The 18,658-nt window shown below is 35.6% G+C and overlaps 1 protein-coding gene across 6 annotated transcripts in view; it reads left to right on the top strand.

The window, feature by feature from the left end:
* LOC110618489 overlaps positions 1-18,658 on the top strand; it is a 150,636-nt gene that overhangs the window by 87,629 nt on the left and 44,349 nt on the right. Inside the window, exons 9-10 of one of the 6 annotated variants that reach the window (XR_006351265.1) lie at positions 91-928; positions 1,032-1,401. The exons of the other annotated variants lie outside the window; for them this stretch is intronic. The gene's annotated coding sequence lies outside the window, so the exon portion shown is untranslated. Of the gene's footprint in view, positions 1-90; positions 929-1,031; positions 1,402-18,658 lie in introns of those variants that run through there. 6 annotated transcript variants of the gene reach the window in all.

Here is an 18,658-nt window from a genome sequence, read left to right as displayed (position 1 = left end):
TTACATTCCATTTCTAAGATGAACCATATGTTCTTAATGTTTTGATCTCATATATCCCTATTTATAATCACTGTTTATTTGGTTTATTAGGTTGTCATTCCAAGTTTAGAAGAATTAAGAGTGGAATGTAACACCATAAAGAATCTGTGATTCTCAAACATCTCAAGCTGATTTCTTGTGTGGATTGAAAGGCATTGAGTTGACATGTATTTCTAGTGACTCTACACTTTTGCCATCTCATTTCTTTCAAAGTTTACCCATTCTGGAGGAGCTTGTTCTGAGTGATGCTTCTTTCGAAGATATTATTTTTTGTGAAGATATTATTGGCGAGGAAATACATCTCCAATCACTTGTGAAATTGAAAGAACTAAGTTTGTCTAAACTGCCAAGGCTCAAGCATCTCAGGGACGCCCAACTAATCTCAGTTTTCCAATCTCTGGACACTTCAAATGTAATGGAATGTGGTAAATTGCAAGTATTAGTGGCATCCTCTGTTTCTTTTCAAAATTTAACAGAGCTGCAGGTATCAAATTGCCAAGGTCTAGTAAATTTGTTGTCTTCTTCAACAGCGAGAAGTCTTGAGCGACTTGAAAAAATGAAGATAGAGGAATGTGAACTGATACAAGAAGTCATAGTGGTTAAAGTAGATAAAGAAGAAGAAGAGAATGAGATTTGCTTCAGCCAACTAAAATGTTTGGAACTTCAACATCTACCAAGCCTCTCTAGCTTCTGCTCTGGAAATTTGAACTTCAGTTTCCCATCTATGGAAGAAGTGATCATTGTAGAATGCCCTAATATGAAGATTTTTGCTCATGAAGTAAGCACGCCGCATCTATGGAGAGTTCAAACAGGTCCACATATATATGAATGGGAATGGGAATGGGAAAGCAGCCTTAATAACACCATTCAAGCATTATTTATGGAAATGGTAAACATTTATTGACAAAAATTAATACATATTTTATACATTATTTTTGTACCTAAAAGATCACAAGATTGCTCATTCTTTCACTGTCAAATTACTTTCTCAGAAAGCTGAAGATATGGGGATAGGCCGATTTTCATATGGGTGAGCTTGGATAAGAAGGCTGGCGTTCCATGTGATTTGGTACCATTTGATCTCTTGGGGATCAACTTGTCTTTCTTTCATGAATAAGAATGAATAAAATGTGTCCATGCTGCATGCTGAGTTTTTCAGCATTGACAAGACTAAACTGTCCACTTTGTCATGCCTGAATCTGTTTTACTTATATTATACTTTCAATTTTGAATTTCTTGTATTATTTTTTTGGCGCATTTTGCATTTATTTGAGTTTTTAAATTCGATTGTTGGAACTTGAAATACATCAGAAGATTTTCCGCTCTTCTATTCTTTTCTATACTAGATTTCATTTTTGTTCACTTTGTTCAAAGATATACAACTAGCCGTTAATTTTGCATTTAAAATATCTTGATCATTTATCACTTCTACAGGTTCACCTGGTTTGAGGTTGAACAACTGAGTTTTCATTTTTTTCTATGGTATCATATAAATTTAGATTTGCACATTGATTATATATTCTACTTAATCATGAAATGTTTTGCACCAGAAATTAAGAGACTTGCTTTGTATCTTGCACTAGCTGTGATGATTCAAATATGCTAGAATAGATTGAAATACAAGTTGATTAAATTATGTTCTATTCAAATCTAAAGGATAATTATAAAATTTATTTCAGTTGTTTATTGTTAGTTTTTAAGAGCCAAATTGGTTGTGACTATTTGTGTTGGTTCATCAAACCAACATATATAAACTGCTGTAAACAGTTTGTATTCCTTTTTTTTTTTTTCTGCAAGATTAGTCAAGAAATATTCTAAAGAAAATCTTCAGGAGGTGCTGCTTGCAGGTTTTGGTTGGTTTCGTTGTATCCTGGAAAGATTTGCCATAAGTCTGCAGCAATATGAGAGGGGAAAGATCACTTTAAAGATAGAGTTCTTCATGCCTCAAAACCAACAGATGCTTTTTATTTTATCTATTGTTTTAGTACCAGCAATTTTAAAGTGAAGTTGATAGCACCAATTTTACTTGTTGGGGAGGTAAAATGTTATTTATACTCACTGCTTTGAAGATTGCTTATGTCCTGAATCCTTCTTTAATAATATTCCCCCACCAAAACCTAATGATACTGAAGAAGTCAAACAAGCAAGGAAAAAGTATGAGGAAGATGAATTTCTAAGCAGAGGCCCATCTTCTCAATTCTATGACATATCGTTTATGTGATTTATGTGCTATCACGATATCTCAAAAAAGATTTGGACGGTTTTGGAGACCAAGTATAATATAAAAAATTAAAATGTTGACTAATTCCGATAGTTTATATTTTTTTTTATTTTGTTATGGTTGAAAATCTTAAATTCTGAAAATATATGAATTTTGAGATTTTTAGGTTTTTACTGTTAAAATGTAAAATATTTAAAATTTTATGTTTCACTCAGTACTATTTACTAAAAATGACTCGATATGGTTCCTTTATAACTATGGTCCCTTTGTAATTAACTATGGTCCCTTTGTAATTAGGGAGAGTATAATTTAATTTAAAATGAGAAATCAAACTGATCGATTTTGATTTATGATTAATTGAAATATTTGATTTAATTCAGTTAATATTTTTAAATTAGTAAATTTTTTATTTAATTTAAATGTATTAAATAATTGATTAATCGAATTTAATTATTCAATTTTTATTGATTTTTAATTTAATTTAATTATATTTTAATAATTAATTTAATTTAATAATATTTTTAAAATTTAATTTTAAAATTTTTTTATTTAATTTAATTTAAAATCAAACCGATGAATTGCACAGTCATATTTGTGGTAGGCGCCACAAGATGTTTTATTTTTTAATTATATAATAAATAATATTTATTATTATAATTATTATTATTATATTAGCCGTAGAGAAGACTTGGGTGACAACGTCACGTACCAGTAAATATTCCTACATATAGGAATGATTCAAGTTGCGGTAAAACCGGCAACCAGGTTAGGGCTTAATACAGCCGCGATGCTTTGTGTCAGAGACAAACGGCACAATAAATTCAATGACTCCTTATTAGGAGTGGTAGAATCCTCTCTTTGTGATGGACCAATTTTTTTTCAATGCTTTCCAAATCTTACGTTGTCTCTCACAGATCCACATATTATGAGAATCCTGGTTCTTGATATAAAAACAATGGGATATGACATGGCTCCAGGATCAGAATATCTAATCTTGATCTACAGAATCCATTACAAAGTAATGAACACAGTAGTCCCTAATTTGAGGGACAGTGCAACAAAGTTGATCTCTCCAAAAGAAACTACTACTTTGTTTGTGACTAATATGTCAAAAGGAAACTTGATAGTTCCAAAACCAATCCAATGAGATCAGGTTAATTTGCCTGACAATTGGATTCTTGAAGAAGCTGTACCACCAAAGAAAGAAGAGTCAACTACTGTTCAATCAATTGTCCAAACAAACGAAGGATCAGTAGCAATTTCTTTCGGGAGAAGCAGAAGTATTGCAGAAAGGAGATCCTATTCAGGAGTTTCTTTATTATCGGAACCATTACCTCTGAGGTCTTCCACATCGACGCCTATTCAGCGGAGTAATTCTGTTATTGGAGTACAAAGATCTGAAGAGCAAATAGTAAATCCAATATATGCAGGGTCTCAAAGCCCAGCTCCAAGACCCCAAAGTCCAACTCCGTCAGGCATGGGCTATGATGCTGAAAGCATACTCTCCAAATCATTCAAAATTATGATGCTCGAAGTCGAAGACACACCGTTTGACAAATGGTTCGGCATGGAGGTTCCCAGCAAAGAACAAAGGATGTGGCACAAGAAGTATGAGCTATACAAAGTGCAGAAACAAGGAAGTAAAGACTTTCCTGCCTTTATTCAACATTGCTTCTCTATACTCAAAAAACCATACCCTAACTTCGACGACCCTTTCTTTCTAGCCACCCTTGAAACTCATTATAAAACCTTCATAACTCCCCAAAAGAAAATTCTCAAAGAAATGCATCCACCTTTGACCGATGTGACATATCAACCAACTGAAAATACAAAAGTTGAATGCATTCCCTTTTCTCATGATCAAACTAGCAACCCAGCAGCTAGACAGCAAAACTATACAAACCTGAGCCTTCACACAATTGGACAGCAATTAACTAGAGTTGAAAATCAAGTCTCGAAAATAGCTGCCCAACCAAAAGCAATGGACATTCTTCCACGAAAAGAAGTTGCAGAAACCTCAAGGACCAAAGTCGAAGAAAAGGTGCTATTGAAGCCTATGGATAGTAAGAACATTGGCCTCAAATTAAGCAAGAATGAAGAAATGCTAGAAGAACTATCTAAGAGGCTAGCCAAACTGGGAATAAAAGAGGACGCCAAAATGAAGGCAATTGCTCCGTTAACAATGGAGTCAGAAGAAGAAGAAGAAGTAGTAGAATTGCCAAACGAAGAAAAGGAGTTAATTCAACTCGAAACAATGTTGCGAGAATCTGAGCCAGCAGAAGTAAATAGGATAAAGTATCCTAAACCTCAGGCGACAATGGATCTGAAGCCTTACTATCCTAGACCATCACCAATCAACTTGCAGTATGAAGATATGAACTACAATCCGGTGTAAGTAGATGGATCTTCCATTATTGAATGGAACATTGATGGGTTGTCCGACTATCAAATCAAAAATGTCCTCCAGTACATGACCATGCATGCTACAGCATGTAGAGCAAAGGGTAATGATGACCCCGCTACTGCAAGAGCCCTAATAGCAGGGTTCAGTGGCCAACTAAAAGGTTGGTGGGATTTTTCAGTATCCAATGAAGGAAAAATCCAGATATTCAACATGGTTAAACAAGAAGGAGCTCAACAAGTTCCAGATGTGGTTAACACCCTATTATATACTATAGGGTTGCACTTCATCGGATCAGTCAGCATGTTTACTGACAGAGCACAAGAGCAGTTAATAAATCTGCGCTGCCCAGACCTTTCTCATTTCAAATGGTATAAAGATACCTTTTTCTCGTTGGTTTTTACTAGAGAAGATAGCCAGCATCATGTCTGGAAAGAAAAGTTCTTGGCAGGACTCCCCGCACTCTTTGCTGAACGAGTACGAGATCAAATACGAAGTAAGCATAACGATAATATACCGTATCATGACTACACGTATGGAGAACTCGCCTCTGAAGTGGTTACTACAGGAATTCATCTTTGCAATGAATTAAAAATTCATAAGCAAATGCAGAAAGAAAGGTTCTATGGCAAACAAATCCTTGGTAACTTCTGTGAGCAGTATGGATTACCACCTATTAAATTTCCGTCCATGAAATTTAAGGGGGGGTAGGAGAGAGGACGACAAAGTTCGGCATCATCGACGCAAGCGTTTCTTCACAAACAAACGTCCATACAAGGAGAAGCATAGAAGGTTTCCAAAACCTGACAGTAGTCGGAAGCCAAAGGAAAGAAAGAAGCCTAGTCAAGGCAAAGCAGAGAAAACTATAGTCTGCTACAAATGTGGAAAGGTGGGACACTATGCTAATAAGTGTAGAGTCAAGCAGCAAATACAGGCACTCACCATTGAAGAAGATATCAAAGAGGCTTTAGCAAATATCTTGCTAAACGAAACAGATTCTGAACAAGAAGTTATGGCACTTTACGCAAAGGATTATACCACAGAAGAGGAAGAAAGTAGTACGGAGGAAGAGGAGAATCAAGAGGAAGAATGTGAAGGAAACTGCAATTATTATAAATCGCTATGTGCAATGAATGGCCTTCTGGTACTAACAAAAGAGGATAATCTTATCCTTGATCTGATAGACAATATTGAGGATCCAGAAAAGAAAAGAGAGAAGTTAGAAACTTATATTGGCCTCTACAAAGACAAAGAAACGAACACCACAGCACAAGGCCTAATAGACAAGAAGATAGAAAGCAGACAACCTATTTATGACCTTAAAGAGATATTAGAAAGAGTTAAAAACTCAAAGAGGCAAAAAGAGCCAACAATGGCAGAGTTACGCTCAGAACTTAACTCAGTAAAAACTGAGATTAAAGAAATAAAAGAAAGGATAAACATCCTAGAGCTGTTAAACGAACATCAACAGTTAGCTATGGAAGAACCAGAAGAAGATCAAGGAGGTAAAGACCTCAACAACCTTCATTACATCAACATGGCTGATAGGGTAATTACCCATAAGTGGCATACAAAGGTTACCATAGTAGTACATAAGAACTATGTGTTCGAAACAAATGCACTAATCGACTCGGGAGCTGATCTCAATTGCATTAATGAAGGACTAGTGCCTTCAAAATACTTCTAAAAACGCTTGAAGAGTTGCATACAGCAGACGGGAGCAAAATGTCGGTAAAATACAAACTAAACAATACCGTTATCTGCAATCAAGGTACCTGTTTCGAAATCCCTTTTCTTATGGTAAAAGGATTATCTCATCCTGTTATCTTAGGAAATCCTTTCTTTATATGCTATACCCCATCCAAATAACCAAAGAAGGAATTAGTACCGAGATAAACGGTAAGGTCATTACCTTTTACTTTAGCTCTCAGCCTAAACTGAAAGAAATAGATGTGTTAAAAAACATAGTAGAAAATAAAACTAAATTCATAAATTCCTTGAAACAGGAAGTTATCTATAAATGTATAGATGATAGGTTAAAAGAACCTAAAATTCAACAGAGGATTAAAGTAATCCAAGAAGAATTGATAAGCAGCATTTGTGCTGAAAGTCCAGATGCATTCTGGACCAGGAAAAGGCATGTGGTAAATTTGCCATATGAGCTTGAGTTTTCAGAAAAGGCTATTCCCACAAAGGCCAGGCCCATAGCCATGGGGCCAAGACACCTAGAAATTTGTAAGAAAGAAATAGCTGAGCTAGAAGCTAAAGGGTTAATTAGAAAAAGTAGTAGCCCATGGAGCTGTCCAGCATTCTATGTAGAAAATGCTGCTGAACTTGAGAGAGGTGTCCCAAGACTGGTTATCAATTATAAGCCCTTAAACAAGGCGCTAAGATGGATAAGGTATCCACTGCCCAATAAAAGAGATCTCTTGAAGAGGCTTTATGAAGCCACTATTTTCTCAAAATTTGATATGAAGTCTGGATACTGGCAAATCCAGATAGCTGAAGAAGATAAATATAAAACAGCTTTCACTGTGCCCTTTGGGCATTATGAGTGGAATGTCATGCCATTTGGATTAAAGAATGCTCCTTCTGAATTCCAGAAGATTATGAATGAAATTTTTAACGTTTATTCAGCGTTTTCTATTGTTTATATTGATGATGTCTTAATCTTCTCCAAGACAATAGATCAGCATTTCAAGCATTTAAGAATGTTTGAAAAGATCGTTAAAATAAACGGTCTAGTTGTTTCGGCCAAGAAGATAAAGATCTTCCAAACCGAAGTTAGATTTTTGGGTCACAACATCTCTAAAGGAACCATTATACCCATAAACCGAGCCATAGAATTTGCTAGTAAATTTCCTGATGAGATTAAAGATAAAACTCAGTTACAAAGATTCTTAGGAAGCTTGAATTATGTAGCTGATTTTTACAAAAATCTAGCACAAGAAGCAAAGCCTTTGTTTCAGCGTCTAAGAAAGAATCCTCCTGAGTGGACTAAAGAATGCACTCTAGCAGTAAAAAGAATTAAAGAAAGGGTAAAAACCCTTCCGTGTCTTGCTATACCACACCCTGAGTCCTTTAAAATAGTCGAAACAGATGCCTCAGAAAAAGGATATGGAGGTATACTAAAACAAAAACTTAATGATAAGGAAACCCTAGTAAGATTCACTAGTGGTATATGGGTAGGACCTAGAGTAAATTACTCTACGGTTAAAAAAGAAATTTTGTCAATTGTTTTATGTGTTCAAAAATTTGAATCTGATTTATTAAATCAGAAATTCCTAATACGGATTGATTGTAAAAGCGCAAAGGAAATACTCCTTAAAGATGTTAAAAACATAACATCAAAACAAATATTTGCTAGATGGCAGACTATTTTGTCTGTTTTTTATTATGATATTGAGTTCATAAAAGGAGAATCTAATTCATTGCCTGATTTTCTAACAAGAGAATTTCTTACAGGAAATGAGTACAAAGACTCCATCCAAAAGACAATATGAAGAAGCATCATCTTCAACTCCGGTTAAAGAATCGGACCATGTACGAGAAGATGCTTATAAAATAAGCATCAAGCCTGTGAACGACAAAGAGGTAAATTACCCATATGTACCTATCAGTTATTATGTACTGAGTCCTATAGAAAAGAAATATAAAAGCCTGAACCCATATGAAATTGCCGCCTATTATACTGAACACCACTCCATTGTCCCATACCATCCTAAGGCCTTTGATTATTATCAGGCCATACTTACTGAGATGGGTTCAGTAGAGATAGCACCCATTGAAAGAACAGGCCATCAATGGGCCTATAGTAAATTTGTCATTAAAAATATTATTACCAGCGAACAGTGGAGGGTTTAAACAAAGGGAGATGACATATGGAACACTCAGATGGTATAATTATTTTGACTATATCCAAGCATGGACTGGAGCTTTACTGTATGAAAATCGGCAAAGAAAGTTCAGCTGGTTTATTCAGTTTCAACTGGAAAGGGAGATTAAAGAATTTCCCCCATGGTTCCATGAATGGTTCTTTAATTGGGGAATTTTCCCAATAATTTTGCCGGATAAGGTCAGAACTGTTTATGAACAGTTTGCAAAGGTTAATGAGCCTTTATCAAATCCCAGACTAGAATTTACTTTGCTGTATAAAATACTATGGATTGCCAAGTGGGATTATATCTTAACCTCTAGAAAGCCAAAGAAATTTAATGAATTTCCCATTAATGATGTAAAATGGCTCACCAGAAGAATAATGACAAAATGGTGGGATAAAACTGACTTCTTTGGACCATTATCAGTATTCCATCACCATAGAATAATAGAGCTGGTTAAAAAACAGAAGAATCGGACCAGTAAAAAATGACTAAAATGCTCAAAGAGTTATTTCACTCCATCTCTAAAGAAGAGTTAAAACAAAGACTGTCATTGGCCCTGGAAGAACTGTCAGATACAACTACTGCAAAGAGCAAGACTCCAGAAAAGGGAGAGTGCTCAAAGACAAAATTTAAAAGAGCAAAAGAAAGTAGTGAAGATGAGGATGACCTACTATCAGACTCACTTTACCAAGACAGTCAGGACCCGGATGAACCAGATGAGACCACATGGCCATAAAAGAGGCCTTCTGACGTCCGCAATGACGTTAAACTACACTACCTGTAAATAATTGCTGTACTGTAGTTGATTCCAGCTGTTAGATAAAGATGATAGTGGACGATGGGGCCCAAAGCGTACCCGCACTATCTCTTATCTTGAGGGAATCTTTGCTTTATCTCGTTAAGTCCACATGTCTAGTAAATATTGGTTGTTGTAGATTATCTAGATAAGATCGAATCTATCAACTTAGTCAGCAAGTTGATATAAATAGAGGTTAGAAGCTCTCTCGGGAGCATCCGAAAAATCTCTATAAGCTTTTGTTTCTCTTTAAAACTTCAACTTCTTGTTATCGAATGAAAAATACTTTTCAAAAATTTGAGTCTCGATCGCTTGGCAAAAGTTTATCTCAACTTTCTCTTAGATCAGAAACTGCAAAAATCTACCGAAACCGAAACTTTTCCGTCAACGAATTAATCGGTTAGAAAGATCTACTCGGAGAGCCGTCTGGAAAGTACGATTATTACGTCTGGTACACAAAACCAGAGTCTGCCGACACTCCATTTTCACAAATAGTTCCATCCGGTTGGGGAAAAGAGTTTGAAATCGAGGATAATATGGTAAGTCTATATGTCTGATAATATATTATCTGCTATTAGAAAATTAGTTTTAATAGATCTTACTAAGCAACAAGAAGTATTAAACTTTAGAAATGAATTAATTAGTGAAGGTAGGGAACTATATAATTATCATATTGTTAATCATAACGAGTATTGTGATTGCCGTGAGTATCAAAGAACTTTAGTTTTATTTAATGTTATTTTAAATTATCTTTATCAATTGCTTATAAATAATAACTTTTAATTCTTACACCCCACTTTTCTGGTATATCGACTGGAAAACCATACTTCCTTAATCCGGCAATAGCACCATCTGCCGTAGAGGAGACTTGGATGACAACGTCACGTACCAGTAAAGAATAAAATAAAAGCCTTAATAACATAATAGTCAATTGAACTAGTTGTTGCGTGCGCTAGCTTCCCCTATTATATTATATTTTTTTAAAAGGAAATTATTATATTATATTAAATTGATAATATTTATAATATAAATTTTTATAATAAATAATATTTTATTTTTTATATATTAATATTGTAACACTGATTAAATAAAATCAATGGTATATTTATTGATAACCGGTTGAATTCTTTTTATAATATTATGAAGTCTGCATTTATGCATATTCATAATAAATAAAATAGAATTTTTTCTGACAAAAGTAGACATGAAAACGATGAATTAAATATTTTTTTATTATATCCTTTATTATTTGAAATATACTCTCTCCATCATCATCAGCTTTATCATAAAAAATAAAAGATATTTTTTTATTATTATATAATAAAATATGTTATGAAATTGTTACCGTCAGTGGCGGAGTCAGGAACTTCTTTTTAGTAGGACACTGCTGCGTACTACTGTGACACTACTGACTGCGCCGCTGCAGCACCTTCATCCCCTCCAAAGTATTTTTCAATCGCCGGTACGGCACATGCCCCTTGCCGTACCCTCCCTCCGTCCCTGATTACCGTACAATATACATATATAAAAAAATATATAAAGACATTAGTAGATTTAATTGGATAATAAGTGTATTTGAATAAATATAAGAGGTTTCATATTCTATTCTTTTAATTTTTAATTCTTAATTTAAAATATATATATAAATATATATATATATATATATATATATATATATAAACTGTATAAAAAACTGGCAATTTATTATATTAAAATTTAAATGAATCAGTTTGTAATAAATTGTTGTAAGAAATTATTTTTTTTACCTGAAATTTATTTATAATACTAAAATTATACACTACCAAAAAACATATTCTTTTGTTTTTTACAATATAGCTTTAAGAATATTTAAAAAAATTAAATATAATAAATTTATAATTTATAGTATAGTATTAAATATATTTTATATTACATTTAATTTTAATAAAAAATATATTTAATTTATTATATATTATAATAAAAATATATTTTATTATATTTATTATAAAATATTTAATTATATTATAATAATATACTTTAATTTTATTAATTTAAATGTTAAAAATTAATAATAATAATAATAATAATAATAATAATAATAATAATAATAATAATAATAATAATATTTAAAAAAATTCTGCCGTGGATAGACTCTCAAAAATAGTAGCGGATACTTGTGTAATAGACGGTACATGGAGTTTGACCGCCATATAGACAGTCAAATCTTATTTGATAAATATTATTAGCTGAAATCTAAAATTTTAAATTTTTTTTTAATAATATTGAAAACTAAAAACCCCATGAATTTCAAGTTTTAGTTTCAAAACTTAAAGATTTAAAAGTAAAACTACGTTGATGTCATAATCACTAAACTTTCTTATAAAACTTTTAGGTATAGAAAAATATTGATGTATTCATGAAAATAAATTTACTCTCGAATATGATAAAATAACAAAGGTAACTGTTGTGATACCGCAATCATTTTCACAGATAATTAGTATTTAAGTGATTGTAACAATTACTTGGACTAATCAATTTGATGCTAAAATTAACTAATTAAGTTAAAAAATTGAGTAGATTTCAAAAAAAGTTAAAAAATTGAGCAAATTAAACACAAATTAATGAGAGATAGCAATTAAGCTAACTAACTATAAACTAGTATGTGAAAATAACTATCAATTAAAATCAATTAAATTAAGCAATGGTAAATTAATTTAAAATTAACTAAAATTAACAATTAACTAAGATTAAAAACAAATATAAAAAGATGATTTTAGCCCTTTGGGATTCATACTCCAATTAATTCGGATTTTCTTCAATTTATATCAATTCATAGGTATTCTATTGCTTGAAAAAATTAATTCTAAAATAATCTTAATTCTCTTTCAAGATATCAAGATTGTGCCTTAATTAAATTAATTTCTACTTTCGTAGCTCTTAATTTAATAAAAACCCATTAAGTCCTTTAATTAATTTTGAAACCCTCTCATACCTCTAATCAATTTCTTGAATTCAAGAATATAAGCTCTAATCCTCAGTTTTCCACCATTAATTTTCATCTTTCAACACATCAATTAATGATTAAACCAATACTTTGGTTGTCCAAACACACAACAAGAAATTAAAGCACAAGAAAAAAAAAATCAAGATCAAATACCAAAATCAAAATTAGAAATTAGCTCAAACCCATTAATAGAAATTACTTCAAATCCAAGATTAAAATAGAGTATTACATATCCATTCTTTGAAATCTAAAAATCTACTCACTAATCATGTTATTTACAAAGAAAATCTCAAAATAAAACAAACAAGACATAAAATTAATAAAGGAGAAGAAAAACTCAAATGAAGAACTCTTCAAATGATAAAGATCCATGCCCAAAAAGTCTCCATCAGTGAAGTTGTAGCTGCTCCCTTTTGTTCTCCACGTGAAATGAGGAAGAAGAAGGTGAAAATGGTGGAAAATGGGGAGAGAAAGGTAAGTGGTTGCACCTTTCTTTATTCTAGGGTCTTCTCCCATTTTTCAAAGTAAAAAAAAAAAACAAAAACTATTTATATACCCTAAAAGATTGCCATAACAAAAGTTTTTTTACTGTCATTTGTTACTACTCTAAATTACTAATTTTCTGCACATAAAATGAGTTGTCAGCTTGACTGACATAAGTTGTGATATAATCGTATTGCTGCTTATGCAACTTTCTACCATTCTATATTAATGTTTTTCAAGAACCCAATTGAAATGCCTTTTTCCTATAAAATAAGGGCAAAATATATATAAAATACTAATTTATAAAAGCTAATTAAAATTACTAAAAATATCAAATAAATAAGTAAAAATAATAATTTACATGAGCAAAATGGATGCAAAATGTGCTTAAAAAGTATATAAAAATTAAGATTAACAGTAACAAAGGAACAAAAAGGAAGAATTCTAAAGAAGTGATTCAAGTAAATCAAAGAAAGATAAACTTGCTTTCAGATCAAAACTTATTTCATATATTTGCCAACCATGGTTTCCATTAGTATCATAGTGGGGAAAAAACTTTATGGTTTAGAGTAGGGAAGTTTTGGAACTTTTGCAATCTTAGTAAATTAGAACTTTAATCGAAACTCTATACCTAAATAAAGACCCTAGTTATCCACCCTTTAAGGATAGAATCATCTCATAGGTAGCTAAGTCGTCAAATTTAGGATTGTTCCTTACTAGGACAATTCTTCTTCTCCCTAACTCTTACGTATCATTGCAAAATTCATAATGATAAGTGTAATGCCTCTTGATTTGTGGTAAAAAATGATGATTATTTAAATATTATATCATTTATAATAGATATTCAAAATTAAAGGGAAGAGTAGTTGAGCTATCGAAGATGATTAAAGAAATGGGAAAAACTCCCTATGAATGAGGCCTAAGAACAAGAGGATACTCTTATCCAGTCAGATATGTCTACAGCATGCAATCTCTCAACCTAATCTCATCCACGGTATACTATGCAAGCTTATGTGCCAAGATTAGTTATAATTGAACAAGTTGGTACCTCTGTTGTTATACCACTCACCTTTTAGCCTATTTTAAACATCTTGATTCCTTTTTTAGGCTATATTTTTACTTAGATTATGCCCTAAATTGACATTCCTCCTTTTTACTAGGCTACTTTATAAGACTACATCATACCCACCATTACTCCAATATTTCTCCTTCATCCTACTATATCAACTCCTCACTTGACCAACCCTCAGTATCCAATGGTCAATAAGACGTTATGTGGACCCCCAATAGTGGACAAAGGAAAAAAGTAAGATAGAGGAGGAAAAAATTTCAGCAATTAAGGATTGATTAAGAGCCATTGAAGGTTTGAATATGTATGGGTCAGTTGACGTGTCATCTTTGTGATTGGTCCTTAATGCGATTGCTCCTTGAAAGTTCAAAGTTTATGAGTTTGAAAAGTATATCAGGACATCAACCTCTCAGATCCATTTAGAAACATACATAGCAAAGATGTCAGCAATTACAGATGATGATAAGTTACTTATCCACTTCTTCCATGAGGGGCTCGTAGGTCCTAAAGCGACCTCGATGGCACCATCCCAGCAGATGACTTCTGGCAGTATGGCTCAGCCAGTAACTTCAGCTATGCCTCAGAGTAGTGGCAGAGGTAGAGGAAGAGGGTCAGCCTCTTCTTCAGCAGCAGGTTCCCGAAGTGGAGGTCCAACAGCCCCAGCACGGATCTTCACTGTGACACAAGAGGAGGCTAACACGTCGAACATAGTGGTGTCAGGTAATCTCATCATTGGTTGTTCGGATGTGTATGCTTTGATGGACCCTGGTGCTTCCCATTCCTTCATTGCTTCTAGAGCCGTAGAGAGATTGGGTTTGATAGTCTCTGGGTTAGAGTGTCCTCTCTGGGTCAGTGGACCCAAGTGTGACCCATCAGTGGCAGAGTCAGTCTGCCATTTCAGTCCAGTGTTTATAGAGGGTAGATGCCTTCCAACTGACCTTGTGGTTCTAGATTTGACAGATTTTGATGTCATTCTAGGGATGAATTGGCTATCTACATACAGTGCTACTTTGGACTGTAGAGACAAGGTAGTTAGTCTCAGAGATCTGGATGGGTCAGAGTGTGTCTTCAGAAGAGATAGGAGGGGAACGCCTAGAGGTTTGATATCAGCCCTTCAGGCTCGTAGGTTGCTTAGGAGGGGTTGTCAGGGGTTTCTAGCTCATGTGAGAGAGCTAGACAGACAGGTTAGGGAACCAGCTTCAGTGTCAATAGTTAGAGAGTTTCCAGATGTGTTCCCAGACGAGCTTCCAGGACTGCCATCTGATAGGGAGATAGAGTTTGAAATAGAGTTGCTGCCTGGTACCAGACCGATCTCTATCCCTCCCTACAGGATGGCACCAGCAGAGTTAAAGGAACTGAAAGAGCAGTTGCAAGAGTTGGTAGACAAGGGTTTCATCCGCCCAAGTACCTCACCTTGGGGTGCTCTAGTGCTTTTTGTTAGAAAGAAGGATGGATCTCTTCGGCTTTGTATCGACTACAGACAGTTGAACAAAGTCACTACCAAGAATAAGTATCCCCTACCTAGGATCGACGATCTATTTGACCAGCTAGCTGGAGCAGGTTGTTTCTCTAAAATAGATCTGAGATCCGGGTATCACCAGCTGAGAGTCAGAGAGGAAGATGTACCTAAGACAGCTTTCAGGACCAGATATGGGCATTATGAGTTCTTGGTGATGCCGTTCGGGTTGACTAACGCCCCTGCAGCATTCATGGATCTCATGAACAGAGTTTTCAGTGAGTATCTGGATCACTTTGTTATTGTCTTCATTGATGATATCTTAGTGTATTCCAGAGATGCAGAGGAGCATGTCCATCATCTGAGGACAGTTCTGCAGACTCTGAAAGAGCATGGCTTGTATGCCAAGTTCTCTAAGTGCGAGTTCTGGTTGAGGAGCATTTCATTCTTGGGGCATTTAGTATCAACAGAGGGTATTGAGGTAGACCCCAAGAAGATAGAAGCTGTAGCTAACTGGCCCAGACCCACCACAGTGATAGAGATTAAAAGCTTTTTGGGTTTGGCAGGTTACTACAGGAGGTTCGTACAGGACTTCTCGAAGATAGCTGCTCCTATGACCAGACTGACCAGGAAGAACCAGAAGTTCGTATGGTCAGATCAGTGTGAAGAGAGTTTTGAAGAGCTAAAGAAAAGATTAACATCAGCACCAGTGTTAGCTATGCCAGACAGTAATGAGGATTTCAGTGTTCTGTGATGCATTCCGAGTGGGATTGGGTTGTGTGTTAATGCAGAATAATAGAGTGATAGCTTATGCTTCTAGACAGCTGAAGAAGCACGAGTTGAACTATCCTACACACGATCTTGAGATGGCAGCAGTTATCTTTGCACTCAAGATGTGGAGGCATTACCTGTATGGGGTTAAATTTGAGATCTTTACAGATCATAAGAGTTTACAGTACATCTTGAGTCAGAGAGAGCTGAATTTGAGGCAGAGACGATGGGTAGAATTGCTCAGTGATTATGATTGCAAAATCCAGTACCATCTGGGTAAGGCTAATGTTGTAGCTGATGCCTTAAGCCGGAAATCACTTGGCAGTTTGTCCCATGTAGCAGCAGAGAGACGACCAGTGGTGCTGGAGTTGTATAGGCTCTTTGAAGAAGGGCTACAGTTAGAGTTGTCTGGTACAGGTGCTTTGCTGGCATAGATGAGAGTGACTCCCGTGTTTCTGGAGCAAGTAGCTCAGAAACAGCACGAGGACCCAGAGTTGGTCAGAATTGCCAGGACTGTTCAGTCAAGCAATAGTGCAGAGTTTAGATTTGACAGCAAAGGGATTCTTCACCACGGGAACAGACTATGTGTACCAGATGACATCAGTTTAAAGGGAGACATTATGAGGGAAGCTCATAATGCTAGGTATAGCGTTCACCCTGGAGCCACCAAGATGTATCAAGACCTGAGAAGAGTGTATTGGTGGCCAGCTATGAAGAGAGAAGTGGCACAGTTTGTGTCAGCCTGCGAGATATGTCAAAGGGTGAAGCTAGAACATCAGAAGCCGGTTGGAATGCTTAACCCACTGCCGATTCCGGAATGGAAATGGGAGAACATAGCTATGGATTTTGTAGTGGGGTTACCGGCGACGTCCCACAGACTAGACTCCATATGGGTGATTGTAGATAGACTAACTAAATCTGCTCACTTCATACCAGTCAGGAGTACCTACTCTGTGGACAAGTTAGCGCAGGTCTATGTGGAAGAGATAGTAAGGTTGCATGGGGTTCCAGTGTCAATAGTATCAGATAGAGGACCTCAGTTCACCTCCAGGTTTTGGCGGAGTCTGCAAAATACTATGGGCACAAGGTTGAATTTCAGCACTGCTTTCCTTCCACAGACGGACGGACAATCAGAGAGGACCATCCAGACCATAGAGGATATGCTTAGAATGTGTGTGTGTTAGACTTTGGCGGTTCTTGGAGGCAGCATCTACCTTTGGTGGAGTTTGCCTACAATAACAGCCATCATGCTAGCATAGGGATGGCCCCTTATGAAGCTCTGTATGGGAGGAAGTGCAGAACACCTGTTTGCTGGGAAGAGATAGGAGAGAAGGCTCTTGCAGGGCCAGAGTTAGTAGAGATTACCAGCAGGTTGGTGCCCATTATCAGAGAGAGGATCAAAACTGCTGTGAGCAGGCAGAAGAGCTATGCAGATATCCGCAGGAAGCAGATAGAGTTTCAGGAGGGTGATATGGTATTGCTGAAGGTGTCCCCAATGAAAGGAGTGGTTCGTTTTGGAAAGAAGGGTAAGTTAGCTCCACAGTACATTGGTCCCTTTGAGATCTTGCAGAAGATCGGGAATGTGTCGTATAAGCTGGATTTACCCGCTTCTATGGAAAAAATCCATCCGGTTTTCCATGTTTCTATGCTACGAAAGTTTGTGTCAGATCCGGGTAAGGTTCTCAGTGAGCCAGATGTAGAGATCCTTGAAGATCTCACCTATGTGGAGCAGCCAGTGTGGATCATTGACACTCAAATCAGAAAGTTGAGAAACAAGGAGATCCCGATGGTGAAAGTCCTGTGGAACCACCATAACCTAGAAGAGTGCACCTGGGAGACGCGAGAGTCCATGCTCCAGCAATATCCATATCTGTTTTGAGGTTAGTTTTCCTCCTTTCTATGTGTTTATGTGTTTAGTTGTTTGAGGAACATTTGGGGACGAATGTTCTTGAGGGGGGGAGAATGTAATACCCGGCTGGAGTCTAGCATCGGAATTCCTACCGTCCGGTGGAATTTTGAATGTCATGATCCTCTAGAAGGGTAAAAGTTATGTTTTTGTATGTTTTTCATGAGTTTTAATATTTTAAAGTGTTAAGGAAATGAGTTTTTGAAAGAAAAGAACCAAGGGAGAAAAGCCAGGTTCGGCCGCCGAAAGTGAGTTTCGGCCGCCGAACATGCATGGCATTCGGTTTCACGTTTGGCCGCCGAAGGTGGTCTGGCCAGCCACCTATAAAAGGCCCTAGGTCGGTGAATGGATAAGATCTTCTTTCCATTTGCACGAGCAGAGGTGAGACCATGATCTTCCTTGGGTGATTTTCATGTTTTCTCAAATCATGCAAAGTTTTGATGAGTTTTTATGTTGTTTTGAAGTTTTTGAGCAAAAGACCTAAGTTTGGAAGCTTGGAGACTTTGAGAGTGGATTTCTCCATATCTCCACGTTAGGATCACCTATCCTCAAGATCTTTAAGAGGTAAGTGTAGATCCTTAGCTTCTTTGATGTTTTATGAGGGTTTTATGGAAGTTTTATGGTAGAGATGCATGATTAGGTTAAGTTGATG

This window comes from Manihot esculenta, chromosome 7, assembly GCF_001659605.2.
Source record: "Manihot esculenta cultivar AM560-2 chromosome 7, M.esculenta_v8, whole genome shotgun sequence".
Taxonomy (NCBI): Eukaryota; Viridiplantae; Streptophyta; class Magnoliopsida; order Malpighiales; family Euphorbiaceae; genus Manihot; species Manihot esculenta.
This window is presented reverse-complemented; position numbering and strand designations above follow the sequence as displayed.